General features: G+C 47.9%; 1 pseudogene; it reads right to left on the bottom strand.

Moving 5' to 3' along the window:
* Nucleotides 1–3,772: 3,772 nt before the first annotated feature.
* On the bottom strand, nt 3,773–6,227 carry LOC123040241 (senescence-specific cysteine protease SAG39-like; annotated as a pseudogene).
* Between the last annotated feature and the right edge of the window lie 6,039 nt (nt 6,228–12,266).

Genomic DNA, 12,266 nt, shown 5'->3' with positions numbered 1-12,266 from the left:
GTGTATTTCTGAAAATGTAAAGAATTTTTAAAAAATTGGGATTTTCCAAATTATTCATGTTTCCAAGAATATTCAACAATTTATATTTTTTAAAATGTTCAAAAAAACAAAAATTATTTCGAATCTGACTTTGGAGTACGTTCTTAACAGTTCGAGCTGGCCATTGGTTGATAGGACTCGTTTCTTTGAGTGGCTAGCAGCACGTAGTCGTTCTTTGAGGATATGGTTTTGATCCTTCAACACATTGTTATTTGGATTTTTGCGTGCCTTACAAACATTGGTCGTCTTGGAGCCTGCCAGTGTGTTGGGCCATACACGAACTAATGTGTGTCCCACATGCTATTTTACGCAACTAGCGGCATATAGTAGCCCCACGCAGTTGGCCCAAGAAAAAAATTGCGTCGCACGGGCAGTATTGGGCCTCAACTGCACTCCCCTACTGGGTTGTCCGCCTCTGTCCCATCAATCCTCGTCGAGGGAGCCAAAAATATTCGTCGACCCGCAAGGAATAGAACTTGCGACAGTGCATCCACATCCTCAGGCGAATGCCAACTGAGCTAGAGCGGCTTGGGTACATAAAATTGATGGTCCTCCTATTAAATATACATATAGGTTTTGTTCCGCCCGCTCATAGTTCCTGAATTTTTTTTGTTTGTAACCCGAGTGGGACAAACTGGGCCTACCCACGCATTTCTTTTTCTGTGAGACGAATGAGCAACAAAAATTTAAGCCCCGATGGAACTGGACCTTCTGTATTATGTCAATGGACAAAACCAGCTCATCTATCTTTCAATTATGATGAGAATAGTATCGCTTTGGAACTTTATAGTAAATTCCCACCAGTTTGTATATGTCCATAGATTGTCTGGTAATAAGAAGTTTATATCAAAATAAGTAAGTTATCTCGAGAATTGAGCAGAAAGAGGGACTCCATAAATTATTGCGGGTGCTAACTTGCACGTGCGAATAAAAAAGAATATGTTGGTTTGGCTCGAATAAAAATATTATGGGCACATGAGCGCTAAAACAAAGAGAATAAACCCTAATAAAGAAGGGTCATTGATATCTGGTTATGCGCTAATTATGCTGATGAAACGGGATTTATGCGCTACAATTAGTAATCTATTTGGTTACGCCATCGTGAGAGCGATCGAAGCAACCGTGCCCCAAAGGTCGTCGCATAGCTACCAAATAAGGAGGCAGACACAACCGCTGCATAGCTACCAAATGAGGTGGCAGACACAACCACATGACGGAGGCAGACCCGAAGGAAAAAAATGCACGAGTAGGATGGTTGCCGCCACACCGACTATCAAGATCTCGCGGGACAAACATGACCGCGACAAGACCACAACTCCTCGCTCTATTGCACCGTTGCGGAGATCGTTTTTTCTCTTCACATCAATTATTTGTCCCATTGCTTCTCGCAAAGAAATATCTCTCCCGTTGCAACGCATGCGCATATGTGCTAGTCTTGACATAAGCAAGGAAGAAGCGTACAGATGTGCCATGGTAATATATTTTTGATCTGAGGATCCATTACTTTGCATATGAATCCTTTGACGTCTGCTAGCTTCATATGAGTGACCTGCATGATTCTCTAAACCAAAATGAACTTATTTATTATGTTCGTATATGCTCTGCTAGGTACACGTGAGACAATCACAAATTCAGGCTTCAAAAGTCTGGATCCCACAATAGTGCTATACTGAATCAGATGATTTCATTTTTGCTCCTTCGTATCTCCAACAATTACTGATGTATCCTTGTGGATACATCCATTTGAGCGTCACTTAATATCAGATGGAGGGAGTAGTTTCTAGCAACCGCTTGATTTTACAACAAAAGTAAGTTGATTTTACGAGTAGTTTTCAGCTACCACTTGATTTATACAGATCGATTTAACAACAAGGGACTAGAACATTGAGTGTAGGCTAAGGAACTTGGGAAGATCTTTTTGACTGAAAATTGTCTTAGTTCGCCAAATTCTTGGTTGCAAAATCTGCAATATTCTTGTCAGAGCACTCTCCTTCCTGCATAGCCTCATTGGGCTCTCTCCTCCCTGCATAGCCTCTTTGGGCTCTCTCCTCCCTGCATAGCCTCTTGAGCGTTGACGCTTTTACACCCACTTACGACGCGTTTGGTAGGCTGCATCGAGCCCAACCAGGCCAGCTGGATGCAGTTTTTTTTGTGTGTGTTGGACTGTTTGGCTATATGTGAACACTGTTGGGCCTGTATCACACGGTTCTTATAGCACCGTTTTGCCTGCATCGCTTGGGAACACTCAAATCGAGGGTTTTCGGTACGTGGTTAGCAGGTATTTTCTTCTAAGAACCTCTTTAATCTCCTTCATCCCTTCTACACAACTTTGCTTCGATTCGCACCTCGATGTTCTGATTCCATTCAGGTGATCGGATTGTAGTTTTGTTCACTCTATATGTTGAATTTCGTGCACATATTTGAATCTTTTTTTGGACGAATTTTGACAAATTCATGAGATACAATCGATCTTTTTAGTTTCCTTGTGTAGTTTCATCTCGCTGTTTGACACGACTTCCGTATGACTGTGGGGTAGACCTCCTGGCCGAAGAAGATGACGTCGCAGAAGGCATCCTCGTGCGTAGAGGAGGTGTCACCGTCGACATAGGCCAGGAAGCATCCCTCACTCCTTCGGACATCAGCGCACCTGATCGCGCCGTAGTTGGTGAGCTTCTTGGCGGCCGCGGTGAGGCACGCCAGGCAGTCTTTTGGCGCGGGAGGCAGCTCACAGAGCTAGACCAGCATCATTTGACACTAGATCAACAAATTTTCCTCCAAGAATAATTGAACAATCTTCCTCCTCGACGCAGTTGCCCTCTGCCACGCCGGCCAGCCAAGGTGACTGAATATGTTCACCACACCTTGCTCCCAACCACTCCCTCGCCAATTGATCCGAGCCACCACCACCACTGCCCTTCCCGCGCGAGAGAGAAGAGAGATAGACGGCTAGGGATGGGAGTGATGGCTGGCCCAACCACTGCGGACATGGCCATTAACGGCCTTAGCGGCGTGTCGTCACCGCTGTCGGCCCGTGAGTGATTGGCCGCGTCAAAACGGTCTCAGAAAACGAATCAGTGTTTTTTGCCACTGGCGATTCTTCACTGCTATGCAAAGTGCCACATTTCGTAAAGTGCCACATCAGTGATTCTATGCATTTTACTCCAATGAACATCATAGTATGCAAATTTATGATAACATAATCATGTCTCCTTTGTCATAGCCTATCACCTTATCATAAGGTGTTGTGCGTTAGGCCAATTTGGGAAGTTGGAGTTTTCCCATAATCTTGTTGCAATGGATTGATTCCTTTGAATAGTGCTTGTAGTATTCTCTAGTGGTACAAATCACTAGTAGGATGCCTTCAATTTTCAGTTAAGACATTACATTCCAATAAATACCGAAAAGACCAGATATAAAAATCATATATATGAAAATGCCCTTTAGAGTGTACTCTTGACATAGCCAAATGTTTTGGACATTTGAAAGCTTCATGGATATATATCAACATAATTCTTAATCTGACCCGCAAAAAAAACATAATTCTTAATCTATTTTTCACGTACTGTATAATATATCACACACGGTATTAATTTACAAAGTATAACAATGTATGGACATAATATACATCATCGTACACAACTTATGGACACATATGAACTATACATAGGACATGGGGACCTTAATTATTAGAGAATTGTGCATATGCATGATTAGGTGGCATTTGGTGATCATCCTATTTGGTGGGGTATGAAGGCTCCATGGCAAGACCACACATGCCCTTCTTTTCTGCAATGTCCTTCTCCATTCTCAAGTACCCATTCTCGCCCCAAGTTGTGCCCCATGAATTCTTCATCAACCAATAACTTGTGCCATCACTAGTTTTTCCATATCCAATGGCCGCAATACCATGGTCCAAGTCAGTACCGCAGGAGCCGGTCATCACCCCACCAGAGTAGAATTGGAATGTCATGTCACCTCCGTCCACAGCTACGGACACTGGTTGGTTTGCCACCGCCTTCATAAGGGCACCCTCGTTATTGGCAGGCACATCCTCGAAGCTGGTGATGGTTGCGGCGCTGTTGGATCCAGCCTTGCACTTGTCGTCGGCTGCAGTATATGGGTAGCTGGACTCCATGGTCAGACCTCCGTTCTTCAAGAAAAAGGGTTTCCCCCCGCTTTGTATTACAAAGCAACCATCCGATACAATCCACGATAGGTGCTGGGGCGGAAGCAGCACAAGCACGCCCAAAAGAAAAGAAAAAGAAAAAGAAAAAGAAACAAATGCCGACAATGGCAGGTTGACGAAACAAAGATGGCTAGTGACCGCTGCACCCACCGGAGAAGTACCATCGCGCTTCTAGCACTCTGAGGCGTCGCGTACCGAGCAACACCTTCAGGAAGGAATGCGACGACGACGACGCTGCTGCCCAGACAAGTCCAAGGGTTTCCCCCGGTACGCAGAGGGCAGTGGGGAAGGGGCAGATCCGACGCCCTTCAGGAAGGTCCGGCGGCGCCCGCAGGCGTCACCATGTCGGTGATGGACAAGCCACCAGGGATTTCTCCCAACCCAAACAACCACCACCACCCAGGACGATCGGAAGCGCTCCACCAGAACTGCCGCCCACCAACATGTGCTACCACAGTCACTGAACCATCAACGGCGTCTCGCTGAGCCACCGACACTAGACCTGGAGGAGGGACGAGGGGCCAACGGGCTCGGGGGAAGCCGCAACTCAGCCGATGGGAGGGGACTACCACCACCGCCGATGCGGAGCCGACCGGACGTGACGACAGGAGCTTACCAGGCCTGCACATGCCCGTCCGGACCCCAGAGATCCGGACAACCCCTGCCGCCACGCTGCAGCACCTCGGCCGACGAAGCCGCCACCACCCGTATCCCTCGACGCCGCGCCACCACCGCCAGGGAGCCACGCCGCCGCACGCCAGAACGCCGGCCCGCCCCAACCCAGCTGGAGCCCAGATCTGGGCGGAGCGAAGGCCGGCGGCTAGCCGCACCGCCGCGCGCCCCGCGGCCAACGGCCACGCCATCGCATCAGACACGCCCGCGCCCCGTGGACCCCGCCACCAGGACGCACCATCGCCAGCCGAGGAACACCGCCGCCAACCACCATCGCCCGAGCAGAGGAGGCCGCGCGCGGGGACAGGCAGGCCCGCCGCCGCCGGCACCACGCGGGCAAGGCCCGGCGGCGCGCTGGCGGCGGCAGGGGGAAGGAGCTTGGGAGCGCGCGGGAGGGGAACAGCGTCGGGGCCCCCCGGTCACCTCGCCCGGGGAGGCGACGCGGGGGGTACAGGGACGGGAGGAGGAGGAGGGAGGAGCGGGGGAGCAGGAGAAGCGAGCGGCGATGGCGGGCTTCGGCCGCGGCGGCGGCTCCGCGCGGGGGAGCCGCCGGCGGCGGCTCGGAAACCCTAGGCGAGGGGAGGGAGCCTAGGCGGAGCGAAGGGGATTAGTCCATCTCTTCAGACCTCCGTTCTTGATAATGAATTTGAAGGCATCATCCATGAGTCCTCCCTCGCAGCCTTGATCTTCACCATGAACATCACAGTCAACCAACTCTTGCTCTGACAGTGAGATTAACTTGCCGGTTTTCAGTTTTACAATGCCCTCTGTCGCGGCAACAGCAGAAAATGCCCAACAACAGCCTAGAAATAATTGTGTTGTTAATTTCTTATAGTGTTATCCTATAAAATAATAACACATATATGCAGTGCAACACATATTTTGTGTACTTACCACACTGGCCTTGATCCTTGATAGGGGTGACAGCCCCCTTGGCTCTCCAGTCCATCGTTGCTGGAACAACATCAAAACTCATATTCTCATACCTGAATCCTGTCGAAAGAACTCACATGGCGTTTGCTTTGAACCCCTTGTTTGTGTTGGTTGTCTTGAACTCATCATTGTTGATATCAGCGAACTGGTTAACGCCGAGCCAGAACTTATGATTCTGGGCATTGAACATTTCAATGAATCCGACATTGGATTTGAAAATCTCAAACCGACGTGCCTTCTCAGTGGCGTCTTTGTACACACGGCCATACTGCGCCATCCAGTTCTCATGCTTGACCACCATCGACAAGTCATCGTTCAGCTCACGAGCTGCAATGACAGTGCCATAGAGGCAGATGCTTCCAAGTATGGCAAGAAGCAAAACCTTGTGGATGGCCATATTCGGTTAGGCACCAAACTGTAACAATGACAGTACTGCAGAGGCAGATGCAAGCTAGGATGGCACGTGTACGAAGTTGTTTGAGGAAAAGGGCTTGTGCTTTGCCGTGGATTATGGTGGCCGGCTAGTGGTATAAAAATGATGGGCACATTTGATTGGCCGGCCAGATTGTATAAAAATGATACGGCAGAACAAAGAAGTACGCCTGAAGCACATCTGATAGTGACACCTGCTTTATTATTTTAGGAGTGTACATCTGATAGTGATCCCTGCTTGGTGCCTGGAATATTTATTAATGAAAGAAAAAATAACTGTGTTCTTGAATATTTGTATAGAAGAATCGAGTAGGCGCTTGCTAGTATGGACATGAATGTCCTGCCTGATAAAAAATTGCGTGATGTATATGTAATGTGACATATACAATTCAACAAGAGTTGTCTTGAAATTCCCTTTCTCACGTCCCAGGCTGCTTTTTGCTCGTAGTCTAGCAGGAAAGAAGGAACATAATTTTGCATACATAAGTATCAACTGAGATTGAACTCTCAACCGACATTGGAAAACTACAGGCTTGGGCAGGTATCGATTCAAACTGGCTAGACTAGATGGTTGGAGCAAACTACAGTCGCTGTTGCAGCTTCCCTGTACACGCGAAACTATCAGCACCCAGGCATTCCTTCTAGCCAGCGAGCTCAGTCGCTTGGGTACAGCAGATACATCTTGCACTGTGGTGGCAGCCCAACGGCCTAGTGGCGCTTCTTGGCCTTGCGGGAATATGTATATGCAACCTGCGGAAAAACTGCCAATGGCAGCAGGAAGCACTGGTGTACTCCACACAAGGTGTCTAGTCGTACATTGCACGTTCGATGAGCGAGCGACACCAAATCATTTTTCACTACTGTATATCCCGGTGACTTCTAATCCTACGCCAACACGGCACATTTCTCATGCATGATAAAATAAATTGCTTAGATTTAACTTTGCAACCGATGCTGGTAAATACATATATGTAGCTTGATAGATATGTGTTAACATGAAGCACTCAAATTTATAAAGAAGGAAACAGTGAGTTGGTGACCTGCACTAGCCATTAGCCGACCAAAAATACTATAACGTGACTACGCAGACCACGAATAAGGACAACTAATGCCCACATATTTACTGTATCAATCTTTATATAACCTTGTGAACATGCTAAGGTGCTCAACATTTATTTATACTCCTTTAAGGGGATTAGAGCATCTTCCATTGGACCCCATAACCGCCCCAAACACCCGGGTGGGCTGCCCGGTCAGTGCCGGAACTGAAAAATGACACCAACCCGATGCCCCATTTCTGGCCCAAACATCCGGACTGATCGACACTCCTGATATCCAGCCCATATACATCTTAGACGGATATGGGGATGCCAGGCGTGCCCGGGCAGGCCCGCCATGTAGGATTCCGGCCCATGCTGGCCCACCCGACCCCACATAAATTGGACTGTATCACTGGTAGAAAAAGAGGCTTCCGTCCAGCCCCATTAGTCGCGAAACTGTAGGAACCGCGACTAATGAGGTCTTTAGTCGCGGTTCGGCAGACGAACCGCGACCAAAGGCCTGGGCCCAGGGCGCTCGGTGGCCAGCTGTTGCACGTGAGGGGCTTTAGTCGCGGTTGGCCAGGCCAACCGCGACTAAAGGTGCGCAAAGGCCTTTAGTCGCGGTTGTCCAGGCCAACCGCGACTAAAGCTCCTCCCCTATATATACCAGTTCAGCACACTCACTTAGCCATTTGGTGCCACTTCTCTTCACAAGCTTCACAAGGGGGTGTAGGTTTGCTTTTGGTTCCTCTTATGCACACAAGGTGTTTGATGAAATACCCTAAGAGGGTGAAACAAACATGATATGAAGTGTTGGAGCCACACTTGAGGTTCCTCATTTATTTTTTCCTCCTCGATCGCGGTTAGCAACTTGAACCTTTCATGCATGTGTGTCATTGATAAAATATGCATGTGTGCAGTTCATTGTTTAATTTATATTGTTTGTAGCTAGTTAGTTTAACAAATGCATGATGGTTAATTATATATTTTATATTATAATAATGCAGATGAATCGGCAATGGATGTACGGTAACCGACTCTCCGGCGAGTTCACTACGGGTTTGAAAGATTTCCTCGTAGTGGCTAATGCGAACAAGCAGGGGGGTTTTGTTATCTGTCCATGTGTTATCTGTAAGAATCAGAAGGGTTACTCTTCCTCAAGAGATGTTCACATGCATCTGCTTCGGCACGGTTTCATGCCAAGCTATAATTGTTGGACCAAGCATGGAGAAAGAGGGGTTATAATGGAAGAAGATGAAGAAGGGGATGATTTCATCGATGAAAGCTATCTTGCTCATTTCGGTGATACTTTCATGGAGGATGCTGAAGGTGAAGGGGAAGGTGAAGAAGAGGCACGTGATGATCCCGTTGATGATCTTGGTCGGACCATTGCTGATGCACGGAGACGCTGCGAAACTGAAAAGGAGAGGGAGAATTTGGATCGCATGTTAGAGGATCACAGAAAGGCGCTGTACCCCGGATGCGATGATGGTCTGAAAAAGCTGGGCTGCACACTGGATTTGCTGAAATGGAAGGCAGAGGCAGGTGTAGCTGACTCGGCATTTGAAAACTTGCTGAAAATGTTGAAGAATATGTTTCCAAAGGATAACGAGTTGCCCGCCAGTACATACGAAGCAAAGAAGGTTGTCTGCCCTCTAGGTTTAGAGGTTCTGAAGATACATGCATGCATCAACGACTGCATCCTCTACCGCGGTGAATACGAGAATTTGAATGAATGCCCGGTATGCACTGCATTGCGTTATAAGATCAGAGGCGATGACCCTGGTGACGATGTTGAGGGCCAGAAACTCAGGAAGAGGGTTCCCGCCAAGGTGATGTGGTATGCTCCTATAATACCACGGTTGAAACGTCTGTTCAGGAACAAAGAGCATGCCAAGTTGTTGCGATGGCACAAAGAGGACCGTAAGTCGGACGGGGAGTTGAGACACACCGCAGATGGAACGCAATGGAGAAAGATCGACAGATGGTTCAAAGATTTTGCAGCTGACGCAAGGAACATAAGATTTGCTCTAAGTACGGATGGCATGAATCCTTTTGGCGAGCAGAGCTCCAGCCATAGCACCTGGCCCGTGACTCTATGCATCTACAACCTTCCTCCTTGGTTGTGCATGAAGCGGAAGTTCATTATGATGCCAGTGCTCATCCAAGGTCCGAAGCAACCCGGCAACGACATCGATGTGTACCTAAGGCCATTAGTTGATGAACTTTTACAGCTGTGGGGTGGTGTCCGTGTGTGGGATGAGCACAAACAAGAGGAATTTGACCTACGAGCGTTGCTTTTCGTAACCATCAACGATTGGCCTGCTCTTAGTAACCTTTCGGGACTGTCAAATAAGGGATACAATGCATGCACGCACTGCTTACATGAGACTGAAAGTGTGCATTTGCCAAATTGTAAGAAGAACGTGTACCTTGGGCATCGTCGATTTCTTCCGAAAATTCATCCAGTAAGAAAGAAAGGCAAGCATTACAACGACAAGGCAGATCACCGGCCGAAGCTTGCGGAACGCACTGGTGCTGAGGTATTTGATATGGTCAAGGATTTGAAAGTCATCTTTGGAAAGGGTCCTGGCGGACAATCAGTTCCGAAGGGAGCTGACGGGCACGCAGCCATGTGGAAGAAGAAATCTATATTCTGGGAGCTAGAATATTGGAAAGTCCTAGATGTCCGCTCTGCAATCGACGTGATGCACGTTATGAAGAATATTTGCGTGAACCTCCTAAGCTTACAGAACGATGTGATCCAATGTCTTGTCAGTTTCGAGTTGGTGTTCCCGCCATCCTTCTTCAATATTATGACGCACCTCCTGGTTCACCTAGTCGAAGAGATTTTCGTTCTCGGTCCTGTATTTCTACACAATATGTTCCCCTTCGAGAGGTTCATGGGAGTATTAAAGAAATATGTTCGTAACCGTGCTAGGCCAGAAGGAAGCATCGCCAAGGGCTATGGAAATGAGGAGGTAATTGAGTTTTGTGTTGACTTTGTTCCTGACCTTAAGCCGATTGGTCTTCCTCGATCGCGGCACGAGGGGAGACTAAGTGGAAAAGGCACGATCGGAAGGAAATCAACGATATGTATGGACGGCCATTCTCTGACTGAAGCACACCACACTGTACTGACCAATTCCAGCTTGGTGGCTCCGTACTTTGAGAAACACAAGAATATTTTACGCTCGGACAACCCGGGGAAGCCTGAATCCTGGATTAGGAAGGCCCACATGGAGACTTTCGGCAGTTGGTTGAAAAAACATTTAATGAATGACAATGATGTTGTAGATCAGCTGTACATGTTGGCCAAGACACCATCTTCGACTATAACGACTTTCCAAGGGTACGAGATAAATGGGAATACATTTTACACGATCGCCCAAGATAAAAAGAGCACCAACCAAAACAGTGGTGTCCGCTTTGATGCAGCAACCGAGAATGGGAAAAAGGTCACATATTATGGTTACATAGAGGAGATATGGGAACTTGACTATGGACCCTCCTTTAAGGTCCCTTTGTTCCGGTGCAAATGGTTCAAGCTAACAGGAGGTGGGGTAAAGGTGGACCAGCAATACGGAATGACAATGGTGGATTTCAACAATCTTGGTTACCTTGACGAACCATTCGTCCTAGCGAAAGATGTCGCTCAGGTTTTCTATGTGAAGGACATGAGTAGCAAACCGAGGAAACGGAAAGATAAGAAAACGATCAGTGCATCATGCGATGATCCAAAGCGCCACATTGTTCTTTCAGGGAAAAGAAACATCGTGGGAGTGGAGGACAAGACAGACATGTCAGAAGATTATAATATGTTTGCTGAAATTCCGCCCTTCAAAGTGAACACCGACCCAAGCATTAAGTTAAATGATGAGGATGCTCCATGGATACGGCACAATCGTAAGCAAGCAGGGACACAAGGGAAGAAATGATGTGTAATAATTTATTGTATCAAACCTTTTGTCAAACCTTCAAGGGGTTTTAAAATGAATTAGTTTTATTTTTCTGATTTTTTTGATATATAATTGTATTTTTAAGATTTGAAAATGAAGAAAAAAACAGAAGAAAAAATTAAACAGAAGAAAAACATAAGAAAAAAGGAAAAACAGAAGAAAAAAACAGAAGAAAAAAGGAAAAAGGAAAAAGGAAGAAAAAAACAGAAGAAAAAGGAAGAAAAAACAGAATAAAAAAACAGAAGAAAAAAGGAAAAACAGAAGAAAAAAACAAAGAGAAGAAAAACATAAGAAAAAAGGAAAAAGGAAAAAAGGAAGAAAAAAAGAAAATATGCCACCTACTGGGCCACCACGGCCTGAATACGACTAGAAACCCATTAACGGGCCAGGATTCAAGCCCGCAGAAGGCCCAGTAGGCCCACAGGCACACAGTGACAGAATAGGCCCGTAAGCCTGCATTTGAGAGGAGCTCGAAGTGGTAAGCGCAGCCGCGCTTATAAACCACTGTCGAAGCCTCTCGGCTAGCGAGGTGGGACTAAACATCCCACCGCACCGCGCCAGTTCTAGCACAGCCCTTTAGTCGCGGTTGGGGAGGCGGACCGCGACTAAAGGATACCTTTAGTCGCGGTTGGGGTGGCGGGCCGCGACTAAAGGGTCTTTCTGCGCGGGAACGGAGGCGGCGCCAAAACCCTTTAGTCGCGGTTGGGGAGGCGGACCGCGACTAAAGGGCACCCTTTAGTCGCGGTTGGGGTGGCGGGCCGCGACTAAAGGGTACCTTTAGTCGCGATCCGCCTCTCCAACCGCGACTAAAGGTGCGTCCATAAATACTGCACTTAGCAGTTTTGCCACTTCCCATTCTGCTCTCTCTCGACGCCGAAGCGCTGCCCCGGCCGACGCCGACGCCGACGCCGAAGCCCTGCGCGCCGCCGCCCCGTCCCCAGTGAGCGCCGCCTCCGCCCGTGCCCTGCCCGCCTCCGCCCGTGCCCTGCCCGCCTCCGCCCGTGC

Source organism: Triticum aestivum, chromosome 2B (genome assembly GCF_018294505.1).
Source record: "Triticum aestivum cultivar Chinese Spring chromosome 2B, IWGSC CS RefSeq v2.1, whole genome shotgun sequence".
Classification (NCBI taxonomy): Eukaryota; Viridiplantae; Streptophyta; class Magnoliopsida; order Poales; family Poaceae; genus Triticum; species Triticum aestivum.
The sequence above is the reverse complement of the archived record's forward strand: the minus strand, read 5'-3'. Positions and strand labels throughout refer to the sequence as shown.